Source organism: Ambystoma mexicanum, chromosome 6q (assembly GCF_040938575.1).
Source record: "Ambystoma mexicanum isolate Mex_15411 chromosome 6q, UKY_AmexF1_1, whole genome shotgun sequence".
NCBI lineage: Eukaryota > Metazoa > Chordata > Amphibia > Caudata > Ambystomatidae > Ambystoma > Ambystoma mexicanum.
This window is the reverse complement of record NC_090937.1, coordinates 1,110,342,838-1,110,355,064: the sequence shown is the minus strand read 5'-3', so window position 1 is coordinate 1,110,355,064 and position 12,227 is coordinate 1,110,342,838.

Sequence of the window (12,227 nt, the reverse complement as noted above, 5' to 3'; positions counted from 1 at the left end):
TGAGGGGAAATAGGCCCACGGAAGGCTCCGATTTGCATGGGTTCCGGATCAGTGTCAGGGTTTGGGGCAGAATCGGTTTTAACAGAGGTCTCAAGGGAATTCTTTTGAAAAGGTGTCTTGCTCTTTCTTCTTTCAGCCTTTCTTTCCTGGATTCGAAAGCCTATCAGCATGAATAGATCCATAAGGGCCTGGAATGAACTAGGACGAGCCACCCGGGCTAATTCATCCTTAATGTCCTCGTTTAGACCCCTGCGAAATAGAGTGAAACTTGCTTCAGAGGACCAATCCGCTTCCTTGGCCAGTTGTTTGAATCTAGTAACCTATGTTAGCATATCCTGAGTACCCTGTTGAAAATCAAGTAAGCGTTCCTGAGCACTAAAAACCTGTTCTGGGCGGTCGAACATAGTCTTGAGTGCCTGAATGAATCCATCATAATCATCCAGGAGGGCATCCCCTGAGTTGACTAAGGGAGTGGCCCAGGTTAACGCGTACCCTGTAAAGTGCAAGATTATGAAGCCCACCTTCGCCCTAGAAGTTGAAAAATAATAGGGCTTGAAAGTAAAATGCACCAAGCAGGAATCCAGGAATCCACGTAAGGATCTTGCCGATCCATCATATTTGTCCACCACTCCACCCAGTAACACACTGGCCTTGTTAGCGGGGTTGTGAGACAAAACTAGCTGCCTTAGCGCAGCATTCTCAGCCTTTAAGTTCTGTACTTCAGTTGTGAGCTCTTGCATGCCACGCATAAGGTCCTGGACTGCTTTCTCCATAGCAGTATCAGTATCGGTCGTTTGGCGTCTCAAACTGTCGTAAATCTCCCCCCCGTCTCACCTGGGATCGCCTCTTGCTCTGTTCCGCGGGAGGATTCCTCTTGTGGACGGATCGGGTCTTGTATAGACTCGCTCGAGTCTCGTCCGTCTGCAGAGCGCGTTCAGAGTTCCGGGAAGGTTGCTGTTCCAGGATGTCCAGGAAAGTAGTTGGTGGTCGCTAAGAATGGGGATTCCAGGAGCCGAATAGAGGAAAGGGGAAAAGGAAGGAAGAAGGAACCAGGATCTTGGAAAGTGGATTCGCCAAACAGCACACACACGTCAAGTCACTACCGAATGATAGCGTTGAGACGCGCAGGGCCGCGGGCTGCGTGGCCAATTTATAGGACGTGCCGTGTGCGACATGTAAGCTGGTGCGAGGCAAGTCGCTTGCTGCGGCCATGTTGGGAGTAACAAAGAATACATGCCCCGGCGCGATAAGGACCAGGACGTCCAGAAGGGGCAAGTTCTATGGTTCATGACACTATGAGGTCTAGTCTTTTGGGTGTGGCAGCCCTGGGACTACTTTACCTGGACTACTTTGGGTGTGGCAGGCCTGGGACTATTTTACCTGGACTACTTTACCTGATACTATTTAAACCCCACCCAAACAGCAGAACATGCTTTGCGTTATTCTGCTGTGGGCAGCGTAACGCTCACCGTGCCCAGTTCTTTGGTGCCAGTTTACCTGAAACCCAGGACCTGCAGAGAGAGAAAGAACACTACGAAACGTACCTGGAACAGTATCCTGTCTTCAATCCATCGCCGACTTCATTTCCACTCACCTGACGGTGCGAACTCCATCATCTGACACCGCATGCATCCTGGAATACCATAACCTGGAAAGAGGAGAAAGAAAGACAGCATTAGTAAGCGTTTACTCACGTTTCCTCCCGAATGAAGAAAGTTACACAATTCTTACCTGGGTAGTCATCTCATGGTCAGTATCATTGCTGGAACATTACGGCGCTCGGTGAGGAACATCGCAAACTGCAAGGAGAGAAAAGACACAGGTTAGCAATATAAAAGGCGAAACAGTGCCGTGCATCGCGCATTACTCACTGGACAGCATCGCGCACACCGCGCTTTCGCCTACCGGCCCATGCTCATCTTCAAACTGCATGACAACACCAAAATACCTTTCCATACCTAAAAGTAAAGAAGCAAGACATTATTATTCGAACTAAGAGGAACATAAGAACTGCATATAAAGACTGTAAAGCAGTAAACATATGGAGTCGCAGCAGGCCTGGATTCCTACAGGGGGGCTTGCACCAGTGAATTAACTTGGTCGCTGCTCGCCCCCCACATCTACGCGCCCCTGCCACGAGGAGCAGGACGGAGAATCTACCTTTTACAATATTAAGGTGAGGAGAGGTCACAAGGGGGAGGAAGGAGTTGAGGCCAAGGGAGGTGGGAAAACATAAAGATAATCTGGTATTGAATCCAGCTCTCCTATATTGCAGACCCATCTTTAACCGGAGGCTTTACCAAGGGACCGGGAGAGGGTTCGAGGGTGCAAATCATCCAACCAGGGCTGGGTGGCGTCCCTGTCGATACCAGGTGAGCGTAACATTAGGTGGGTCTACCACATGAGCAAGGACATCCTTCAAGTCTCCTCGTAGGCCCCGATGAAACAATGTGGTTCTTTTATCTTCTGGCCACCCTGCTTCTACAACCAGTCTATTAAAGGTGGCAATACAAGTCAGCAAATCTTGATTCCCTTGGCGGAGGGACAGGAGTTCGTTATCAAGAGCTTTTCCAGGCAAGTGTCGAGCAAATAACGTTTCCATCTCCTGTTGAAACCCCCTGAAGTTCTGCAGTAAAGGGTCATCCCGGCTCACTAAAGGTACCGACCAGTCTGCAGCACTTCCACTCAAATATGATAACACGAAGGCCACCCTTGTCTGGTCGTTTGGGAACGCCCCAGGGCTACAAACAAAATGAAGGCGGCACTGGTTCATGAATGTTGCATACCTTCTGAGGTCTCCATTAAACCGTTCTGGTGGTGCCAGGGGTACTGCTCCCGGCAACGTTATCTGTGCTGGATTGACTGATGATGGTGTAGCGACGGATAGGGCGAATCGGGGCAATGGAACCTGCCCCGCCTGTCTTTGTAGTAGCTGTTTGCTTAGTTCATCAGTACAGTCTTTTGTGACTATTAACTCTCGTCTTAAGGCATTGGTTTCCTGCCGGGCTGCGTGTACCTCGGCGCGTAATTGTACCAAAAACTGGGCTAACTGATCAGTTTCAGATGTCTCCATGACGCCCAGATGGATAAGGTTTAAAGGCTTTGTGTTCTGTTATGCTCACCTGATATACCCGGGGGCGTCTGGGAGGCTCTGAGATCTGGAACCCTGGATGCGTAGTTGCCCAGTGCTGAATAATGAATCTTAGTTATTTGTAGGGTGAGCTATCCGTCCTGTGTTTCTTGTGCAGGGGCGCTTGACGTTTGTTGGTGAGCTGCCCGAGTTGCTTCACTGGTGCAGTATGCCTTCCTTGGGCCCAGGCCTGCTGTGACCCCGAATCTGCTGGTACGCAGGTAGATTTGTTAATTATAAGTCTTTATTCTGTTGATGGTGGGAATTTGTTAATGTCTTTATCTCCTTCTTTTCGGGTGTGAAGGTCTTGATGCTGGCGTGCCGGATGGAGAGGCACGTTTCTAGGTAAGAGAAAGCGCGAAGTGCAGCGCCTTTATTGTCTTTTGAAGCTAACCTTTGTTTTCTTCTTCTTCTCCTCACTGGCCGCTGTGGTGCTGCGAGTGGATGAGAGCGTGATGAAAAGCAGGCCCCCGGAATCCGTTAAGGAAGTACAGCGCTGTGTGGTTGTTTAATATTGAAAGCGAACCTCAATATGTCTCTTTTCCTTTGCAGATGTTGCTGTGGTGTCCGGATGGAAGCGTGGCGTAGCGCGATGGAAATCAGGTAAGACTTTTGGAATTCCATGTTTTGGAAGCGCGCGTTCTAATATTGTGTTTCCGTTTCTCATTATTTCAGGTCGCAATGTTCGAACAGCAGCTGTGGTAGCAGTTTGCCGGAAGTCCTTAAGCTAGTACTCACAGGTGAGTGATGTTTCTTCTCTCGGTTTCCACAGATTGCAGCCCAGTTGAGATGCTGAGTGCTGGATGGTGTTTCCTCAGGTAAAACAGAATAATCTTGTTGTTGTTCATGCAGGATTACAGGAAGATGCTGAAGACCAGGGGCTGGACACAGTGAGCGCAATCTGCTGGTTGCAGAATAACATGAAGCATGTTCTGCAATCAGGGTGTGGTTTATATAGCCCAGGTAAAGTAGTAGCAGGGAAAGTAGTTCCAGGCCTGCCACACCCAAAACACTAGACCGCATGGCTTGGTTCTTAGAACTAGACTGTGTGGGTGCTTCCATGTTGGATTTAAAGGCCCATGTACATAAATAGGACCTAGTTTGAACAGCCCTTCCTTCCTACATATGAGCATGGTGCCAAAGGCACCAGGACTGGCTCCAGGAGCTCTTTTTCAGTGGTTTTAATGCCCTCAGGCCTGCTTGGGGCACAACTTGTGCCCCCTCACAGTGGTCATGACAGCCAGGGATTCAGTATTTGCGGGGACAAAAGAGCTTCTAATTGTTGCCCTCTACATTTTTCCTAATCGGTAGAATGGCATTAGAATCTAAGGTGCGGAAGGTTAGCCCCGAGTGATTACAGGTACCATTGGTGTGAATATAGGTATTACGTCTATCCCAAGGTTTTAGTCCAGGACCTGTTCTTACTTTCTCCGGAGATGTCGGGCCGGAAGAAAATATCACTTGGGCCAACATTTTATCAGGTTCCCACTGCATACACCATCTGTGGTGTGGTGGAGTAAGGAGTCGGACTTTATAAGGGGAGTTCCTCTACAGAATGGGATTCCTTATCCCCATGAGGAGAGTATCTTCCTGTGAGGTACTCCTGCTTTTTAGCACACCTATGGGGATTATCGGGTAGCAGCCTTACCTCACTAGTCTCACTGGGAAGGGCTCTCCCCTGGGGAGAAGTGACGAGATCCCATGTATCGTCACAATGCACACTTAACCTGGGCTACTTGTCCACACTGCAAGATTAAAGACCAACAGTCTTTGCCGTCTATGCCGTGCCCAGGAAGGGCTGAAAGCTGTCCATCCAAAGTGATGTAAGATTATAATACGATGTGGGCGGAGTGGAAGCCAGTGAGGGAGGCAACCACTGTGTAAGTGATAAAGTTCTTGGAGTGTGTGTTTTATAGGAAGGGGTTTCCAATGGAGATTGTAGCAGACAGTGTACAGTTCTGTTCTGAGGCCATGGAAACATTTCTGGAGGTGTATTACATCAAGCACATTTGCACTGCACTTTACCACTCCAGGGTGAATGGCTTGGTGGAGCGCATGAACAAATTCATCAAGGGTGGACTTAAACTGGCTATGTGCTCTGGATTGCCCTGGCAGGTGGTGTTGAGACATATGATGTGGGGGTACTGGACAAGCAAGCTGAGCTGGGAATTTGAATTCAAGCGAACTCTAAGGAACCTGTGACAGTAGCTGAGGGTAGCAGACAAGTGGGCAGAAACATTTCTGGAGGTGTTCACAAAGGAGTTCGGCAGACTGAAGGACTTTGAGCACCACATCAGAGTCAAGGACAAAGCGGTTCCAATCATCCACAAGGTGAGATCTGTGACTCATCATTTAAAGGAAAAGAGATCCTCAATGAAACATTACTCCAACCCTTACTTAAGAGCATCTGGGCAAGGGGCTTGTGGTCAGTCCATACAACAAAATGATGTCCTCATAAAAAAAATTGGAAATGCAATATCGCCCAGTAAACAGTCAGGGCCTTCATCTCAACAACTGAGTAATTTTTTTTAGTGCCCTTCAATGTTCTGAACGTGAACAGCACTGCACGTTCCTCCTTGCCCATACCACACCATGTCAATGACTCCCCGAAAACTAGCATACTGGCATCCACTGTGAGTTTGCCTCATATCAGTAAAGACACATACCGATGTGCTAGGAGGCAAAAGGAGGATCTGGCTGAGCATGCTATTCAGCTGTATGCATACGCAGAAGTGGCGATTGAGCTGGTTGTCATGTTTGGAGCTCAAGTCGATTACAAGGGCAGGAAATGCACAGCAGACATTTATGTGGCCAGCAAAGGATTGTCACTGCTGGGTTGGGATGAGCAATCTGAGCTGAGAATTCGAATTCAATCGAACTCTAAGGAACTTGTGACAGTAGCTGAGATAGAGGACAAGTGGGCAGAGGAATTTCCAGAGGTGTTAGCAGAAGAGTTAGGTAGACTGAAGGACTTTGAGCAGTACATCAGAGCCAAGGACAAAGCAGTTCCACCCACCGGAATAAAGGGAGTAGAACCAGCTTGATTTTATTGCTGGTGGAACAAGCCACACAGTCCCTCACATTTTTCTTTACCCAACTGCCCATTGCCGGCCACCAGAAACTTTGCCTTAACCTTCTTTTGGTTGCAAGGTCGAAAAAGCATTTTATAGAGGCAAATAAACTCCAAGGACAACAAACATGGCAAAAGACAGAACATTTTTAATGGGATGTGTTGTATCCTGTTATGATGTGACTATGTATGAGGTAGTGGATGGATGATAAAATTATGAGCAATGTCTCATGATGATATTTGTGTATGCTGAGTTACGAATGGTATATGACAGTTGAAGAGCAGTAGCGAGCACTGACTGGTGAAAGAATGTGATAGGCGTATCCATGTAAAATGTGATGCTGATGTACCTGCACCATAAGAAATAATATGCACTCCCGTCATAGTTAAGTGTCTGGCTTGCCCCTTAAAGATTGTGTTTTATATGAAGCAATTGAATAAAATATTTTTACTTAATGAACAGTTGTAGGGGAATGGGAAAGTAAAGGCAAATATCTTTTAGTAGGGGAGGAAATGTTTTTGATTGAAGGTGTAGACAAACAGGGGAGTTTGTATAGGATTTGGAAGCATAAAAGACTCAGGATGAACAAATGGGGAAGAAGAAAATTGCATGTTTTGACTGAGATTTAGGCTCATTTAGGTGTGAGCCGTTTTGTGCTGTAGCTTCGTTCAATGCTTTAGGAACTTGCTGAAGGTGCAGGATACGTTTATTGTGGCAAAGGAACTGGTGCTCGACAAAGCAATCCAGATCGCCAGAGCTGTAGAGGATTCCTCGAGCAGGCACAAGGAAATGACAGGAAGTATCCCAAGCCCAGAGGTGCATGCCATGCAGTACTGATGACACAAGGAGAAACCAAGGTCGGGTGGCAAGGATGAGAGGACCAGTAGAAGAGAACCACTTAAGTGCAACCGTTGTGCCAGCACCTCCTATCTAGCTCATGATAGCGAATGCCCGGCCAGGAACATGGAATGCTCAAACTGTAGGAGGTTTGGATACATAGTGGTTGCTAGTGGAGAGGCAAGCAAATCACATCGGTGGAAGTGAGCGGCGACGCAAGAAGTGACCAACGTTCAGAGGAGGACAAGCTGACCATCCTCATGGTCAACAGTTCCACCACAAGGGGAGAAAAGCCACAATGCTTGATCAAAGTCGACGGAAAAGAAACCAGAGTTATGGCCGACTCAAGGTCAGATTTGGCTATTCTACCGATTCGCACATTCAAAGAAAAGTTGGGCCAGAATAAGGTTGAAGTCTTTAAAACGAAACACAGTTCCACTGTGTTCGGCAGTGTATTTGTTTGTCTGTTAGGATACATCAACAGAACAGTTGAAATCAAAACGAGCAATGCATGCACTAAGGTGTACTTCGGTGAAGACGGTCCAGCGGTGCTAGGCTGGGATGTCCATGCAAAATTAGACATAAAATTCTCCCGTGCAAAGAAGATCAAGTTCTCTCAGCGGCAGTCGGAGGAGCGCTGGTATCGAGAGACCATTTTCTGAAGTTGTTCTCTAATGAATAGGGCAGAATTAAAAACTTTGTACACAAAATCAGGATACCTCAGTATGTAATCCCAGTTAAACAGAGAGTAAAACCAGTGCCAGTCACAGCGCGGCAAGCGCTACAGGTGCAGTTGGAGAAAATGGTCAATGAGGGCACCATAGAGACCGTGGAGTTGTCGGAATGGCTGAGCCATAAAGCTGATAAAGAAGCAAGGCTCAAATGATTTGAGAGTGTATATAGACTTATGAAGTTTGAACCTGGAAGTCGTCACCATCAGTTACTCACTCCCCAGCATTAATGAGCTCATCTTGACGATGAAAGAGACAAAGGTTTTCTCTAAATTGGACATGCAGACATGCAGGGTGCGCACCATCAGATTACGTTACATAAAGAGTCCATTGACGGTGTTCATCACCCCATTTGGCACTTTTCAGTACATCAGAATGCTCTTGGGGTTGTTCTCCGATGCAACAGCTTTCCGGTGAATGATGGACTCATTATTAAAGAACATTAGTAACCTATCTTATTTTCAAGATGACATTCTGATATACATAGAAGATGTGAAAACACATGACAGTGTGTTGAGGAAAGTGTTCCACAAACTACAAGATGCAGGGGTAGAGTTGCGGTACAAGAAATGTGTAATCAGAGACAAGGAGGTGGAATACCCAGGGTACACCATATCCAGAGAGTGTCACTCACCGGGTGGAATGTCCTGGTGATTCTGCAGAGACCTGACCAGACTTGATAGTAGAGCCCTTAGTTAGACCTAAACCAAGGCCTCCTCTCTGTTGAGGGAAAGAAACTCTTTCTAGCAATATGCCCCCAGACTGCTTTTAGCGGCATGGCTACCCCCATACCGGGTACCGGGTACCGGGTCCGGGTCCGGGTTCCTGGAATGGGGAAATACCAGGCCATTCTGACCTTGGAGGGCCCGGTATTTCCCCATTCCCTTTGAGCCCCTATAGGGCTCAATGGGAATGGGGAGGATGCTAACAATGGGCCCGTTAATGACGGGCCCGTTGTTAGCATCGTGGTCTGCTTGCGGGTCCCGCAAAGGACGCCTGGTTTTACCAGGCGTCCATAGCGGGTCCTGCGAGCAGACCTCGTAATGAGGCAGTAGCGAGTTAACAGCGCCAGCAGCTCTATCGGCGCCATTAACCATCTACCGCCTATGTTGTAATGAGGCCCAATGTTTTAATATCAGGTAATGATGACAGGTCAAACACTGTTGAAATTACACTAAGTAATACCTGGACTAAATAGCAGCTTAGTCTTCCTCTAGGCAACCTGACCCTGGGGAAAGAGTGGACAATGGACTAAGTATCAAGGACCAGTAGAGGCAGAACAAGGTCAAGGAGAAAAAAGGTATCTAATAATGAGGGCCACAGTTCTTACCGTTTTGAAAAGAAAGGTAGATTATGAAGAAAAGAAAGTCCATAACGACTGGTACAAAACAACAAAATAGGAAGTGGTAGTATGGGTACTAACCCCGATGGCACGCGGAACGCACTAGAGTCGGGGCGGTGCACGTACCTGCAGAGCGTCCCCGTGTGCACATGCAGTAAGGTAATAGATCCAATGGGTCAGAGGATACAACTAAACTTGTAGGCACGGTAAGACAACAGGAAAGGTATAGCCAGGTAATCAATAGTATACTTGAGGTGTTCATTTAAGCCGCTGCAGTGAGAGAAAGATCCAAGGCCAATCCGTATAGTAGGGCGCATAGTCCGGTACACAGGAGGTAACAACCAAGAGCAGAATCACATCCAAAAAAACAGTCCGTAAGCAGGCCACAGGTCAGGTACACAGGAGGTAACAACCAGGGGAAAAATCAGATCCAAAAAAGGCAGTCCGTAGGCGGGCAGAGGGTCCGGTACACAGGAGGAGCATTTGATCAAGGGAAGTCCAAACAGCAGTCCGTGGACAAGCGCGGGGTCTAGAAAACCGGGAGTTGGAAGAAGGAGGAGCCAAAGGAATCTGAAACAACAGGCAGGGTTCAGTACACAAGGGGTGAGATTCTGTTAGGGAATGAAGACGGAACTTCACAGAAACAAAACCTTTGTAGTAACTTCAATAGGAAGCAAACTTCTGCATACCTCAGAGAGTGAAATACAGATCAAAGAGAGGCTCCATGTGTCCAATTGGTGGAAAAAAAACTGATACCCAAGGATGATGGGAATCGTAGTTCTGACGCGCTACAGTCCTCGTTACTGCAATTTCCAGCGTCTGTGGAACGGGGCTGCGAGGCGCCGAATTCTATGGAAATAGAAGGTGCCAAGCCTGGCAGAACGTTTCCGGACATTGGAATGGGTGAGTGCAGATGTCCCACGAGGGTTCAGCGCCCCCCACATCATAACAGAGAGGGCATTAGTCCATAGTGAAGGATCCAGCACCAACCAACAAGGAGGAATTAAGGTCCTTCTTAGGCCTAGCAGAATACTATGCCAAGTCGTGCTCAGGTTTTCAGAAGTGACGACACCCCTGAGAGAACTGTTGAAGAGAGGAGCAAAATATGGGTGGCATCCGACCCAGGAAGGTGCATTCAAGGAAATGAAAGAGAGAATAATAGATGCACCATGCCTCCGACCCTTCAATCCCCACTGAAGTATGTTCATTATGACGGATGCGAGTGTGTATGGGCTGGGTGCGTGTTTTGCTATTCACAGAGTACATGGATATATTTCTATTTTTCTCCCCAGTATACTGAATGAAAAAACTTCAGATGCTGGAGGACAAGTATTCACACGCACACATACAGCTAGGCTGTAAAATGGCTCTCATATGGCCTCTTTATTCACCAAAAGCATACATAAATAAATAAATGCAACAAGAATAATACATGAATAAACTAAATCTAACTAACATACATCACCATTGACACAGTTGCAAAGCACACCCTCATCTCGCCAGCAGTCCCTGAAAAGCTCCCAAACAGGCAGGCAGAGAGATATTGGCATCAACAGGCCTAGAGCAATGCGTCCATCATCCAATGAAGCATTCTGTCTGAATGCACTGGCGCCCCTCAGTTTAAGCCATCTGCAAATGCTTGATAGCATTTTCCAGAACTTTCTTACTTTCCAAGTCTCTACCTGTTGACAGTTCCATGGTAACCCCAAGAGGCATCTCATGAAAGCAGCAAAAAACAACTACATAACTTCTCTTTGGCTTTAGCAAATTCCATAACAATGTTAACAAGTAACAGCAGGCACCGGCTCATTCTAGCCTATGTATGCATCTTCTCTGCAACATCTCCTTGGAGCAATGCAAAATAACATAAGCAAAAGGCAGCGCTGAAAACCTGTTTTTTCTTGTGTAAATCTTTTTATTAACATTTCGCATCATAAACAGTGCCATACAACAGCATATAAGGCACATCACAGTAACTAATCACAACCCCTGGTTAACACATTGGTGATAGTTGGTTCTCTCCAATCCCTTAAGTGGGTCATACCTCCCAACAGTAGCACAGTACAATCCCCCAATATCACATGAGCTTCAATAGTTCGAACAACTGTCTCTCATTGGAATATCAGGTATATCTTTGGTCCCTTTCCCTTTTCAGATTGATGTGTCCATGCCACTCATGCAGGTCTCTAGGGGAGATATCTTATTCCCATATCATGTCTGAGAAGTAGCAATCAAGTAATGTACATATGGGCCCCAAATGTTCCTGGGCTTGGACTTGGCGTGTGACACTCTGCCAAGTTCTGTCTCCATTTTGTTGCAGTTCAGGATGTCTGCCCGTCACTGTTCCACCCTTGGGGGTTGAGTCCCTCCCCAGATTACTGCCACCCGCCTTTTCGCATGGATTAGTAGCAGACTTGCCAATCTTCTCACCGCCTTCGGGATCTGGGCTGTATGACCCAGGAGCGCAGTCAGCGGGGTCTGGGTCTATATCACCTCCCACTATTGCTCTCAATACTTCAAAGACCTTTTCCCAGAACAGCAGAACTGCTGAACAGTTCCATGCCAGATGGAGAAAGTCAGCCAGAACTGTGACGCACCTTGCACAACCCTCTGATGCGTCCAGACAAAACCTATGTAGCGAGGCTGGTGTGTAGTAGAATTGATGTAAATATTTGAAATGGATCAGTTTGAAATTGTAGTTTATGGCCACTCTCCTTGTCTCCCCACAGCAGGAGTTCCATGTCTCATCAGATATCCAACATCCCAACAAACTCTCCCATTTGCTTCGGGAGAGACACACTCCCCCCACCCTGGCAGTCATGCAGGTACCATACAACGCAAATCTCACCCCTCTCTCGTGAACCCTTCTGAGCATTTTGTCTAAGATTGGGGCTGTTTCCGGTTCATGGGGAAAACCCGGGAACACTTGTTTAAAGAGTTCTTCAACCGGAAGTATAAGAACACATCTAGTGGTGTAAGCTCCCACCTCTCCTTCATCGCTTCTAATGTTAGAAACTGCCCATTTGGGAACATGTCCCGGAAGCTGGTTATATTAGCCTGTTGCATGCATGCTGCATAATGTTTTTCGCTGGTCAGTGGGACCCCGGGTATGTAAG